General features: G+C 40.5%; 1 pseudogene; it reads right to left on the bottom strand.

Moving 5' to 3' along the window:
- Positions 1-206: 206 nt before the first annotated feature.
- Positions 207-603, bottom strand: LOC122479592 (annotated as a pseudogene).
- Between the last annotated feature and the right edge of the window lie 1,910 nt (positions 604-2,513).

The raw sequence follows: 2,513 nt of genomic DNA, 5'->3' as shown, positions 1-2,513 counted from the left end.
GTTAAGAATTCAGGTGTTTTTTTGTTTTGTTTTGTTTTTTGTTTTGTTTTGAGAGGGAGAGGGCAGAGGGAGAGAAAGAGAGAAACTCAACCAGGCTCAAACTCAGCAGTGAGCCCGATTCAGCACTCGATTCCAGAACACTGGGATCATGACCTGAGCCACAATCATGAGTTGATTGCTCAACTGACTGAGTCACTCAGGTGCCCTTAAGAGTTCAGCTTTTTACTGAAAAGGTTACAGAAGAGGTTTAGTCAAAAAGACAAAAGCCCATATCATCATCAGATGCCTCTAATTCTTTTTTCATTGCTTCCACTTTCTCAGCTGGGGCAGCAGTGGTGGAGGGAGCAGAACCTCCTGCTGGTGCAGCACCAGCTGCTGGGGCAGGTCCACCAGCCTCTACATTGTAGATGAAGCTCCTGGTGTTCACATTGGGCAGGGCCTTTGCAAATAAGCCTGGCTAGAAAGGTTCAACATTTATACTTGCTGCTTTAATGGGAGCATTGATCTTAGCCTCCAAAGGGCTCCAATGGGAGCAGTGATCACCTCATCGTCCTGTAGGATGAGGACCAAGTAGATGCAGGGGAGCTCCAAGACTGAGGCCATGGTGCAAGGGAGTGCTAAACAGGCGCTGACAGGTGCAGTGCTGGCCAAGTGGTTGAAGGGGAGGGCCTCATCCTCACGTGGCCTATGGCTGCTTCAGAAAGACCCAGCACCTTAGTGGCAGCTGAGGAAAAGAAGGAAACATTTCTTTATAAAGTCAATAAGTAGAGAATATAATTCATTATAAGACATCTGAAATATGATACTTAGTGGCAAAATAGACTATTTGCATCAGACTGAAAATTACTCTTAGAAAATCTTATCATAGGAACCAAGCATGTGACTGACTTTGGATCAGGTCTGGACCAATATATTTTGGTTTCTGCTAGAGACATTTACAGTGTATCTACAATGCATTTAAAAGTCAGCACATTTTAGGGGTGCCTGGGTGGCGCGGTCGGTTGATCGTCCGACTTCAGCTCAGGTCATGATCTCATAGTTAATGAGTTCAAGCCCCGCATCAGACTTGCTGCTGTCAGCACAGAGCCTGCTTAGGATCCTCTGTACCCCTCTGTCTCTCTGCACCTCACCCTCCCTCTCAAAAATAAGTGAACATTTAAAAAAAATTTTTTTAAGTTAGTATATTTTAGGCTACTTGATTTTTGATGAAATAGCTTCATTTTTTTCTTGGGTGTATAATTTCCATCAAAATTGGAAAATTTTTGGTCATTATTTCTTCAAATAGTTTTTCTCTTCTCTTCCTCTCTTCTAGGACTGCAACTACTCATGTATTAAGCTGCTTTAAGTTGTCCCACATTTCGCTATTCCACAACTCATTGTCTATTTTTTTTCAGTCTGCAATGTTAATCCTATCCAATGTATTTTTCATCTTTAGAAATTTGATTTTGGCCATTTTTATATCTTCCATGCTCCTTTCATGACTTAGTGAGTTTGGGTGTTAGACATTGTGAATTTTATGTTGTTTACGTGCTTGATTCTTTTGTATTCCTATAAATATTTTTGAGCATTGCTCTGGGCATTCAAATAACTTGGAAATTGATTCTTTTGAGATTTGCCATTAAATTTTGTTAAGTGGCACCAGAGCAACTTTAAGCTAGAGCTAATTTGCCCCTACTACTGAGACAATATCCTTCTGAGTTCTCTACCTGTTGCCTTATGTATTATAAAGTGTTTTGTTTTGTTTTGTTTTTAACTCTGCCTGTGGAAAGATCCCCAGCACTGTGTGAGCTCTGAAAATAGTTCCACCTGCTCTTTTTCAGTGGTTCTTTTTTCAGCCTTGAGTAGTCTTCTCTTATGTAGATACTGATGAACACTAAGCATGAGACTTGAAGGGTACCCTCTGCAGATCTTCAGAACTCTCTTCCTTGGTACCCTGGTACTCTCTCCTCCCTCATACTCTCTCCTCCCTGGTACTTGTCCTGTGTATTCTAGCCACCTTGGCCTCCCCAAATTCTCAACTCTCTCTGAACTCAGGGAGTTGATTTTATCCTCTTTTTATTTCCCCTTTTCTCAGGGATCATTGTCTTGCACTGCCTGTTGTCCAGTGTCTGAAAACTACTATTTCATATATTTGTCTTTTTTTTTTCTTTTAGTCACTCCATCATACCCAGAAGTGACATCCTAAAAGTCAGTGTATTTTAGGACTCTTAAGTGAGAAGAATGGTTTCCATCTTTCTATTAGTGTATCCTCAAAGTGTTTAATACATAGTGTTTAAAGGCATTTATATAAACAATGGAAGTCTTTCTTTGGGGAAATTAAAACAACACAACTTGATTGCATATCATGCTTTCATATTTTGCAGATGTTAATATTTAATCATATGCAGAACCATTTAGCTTAAGTGCATTAATGTAACTCATTTAAAAGAGGCCAGTAATTGTCCTATTAACTCCCAGTCTGGATGTTATCTGCTCTGCCCTGCTGGTAAGGCCAGAGGGGGACTCATCTATTG

The sequence above is a fragment of the Prionailurus bengalensis genome, chromosome C1, assembly GCF_016509475.1.
Source record: "Prionailurus bengalensis isolate Pbe53 chromosome C1, Fcat_Pben_1.1_paternal_pri, whole genome shotgun sequence".
Lineage (NCBI taxonomy): Eukaryota > Metazoa > Chordata > Mammalia > Carnivora > Felidae > Prionailurus > Prionailurus bengalensis.
Note: the sequence above shows the minus strand (reverse complement) of the source record. Positions and strands in the feature narration are given on the sequence as shown.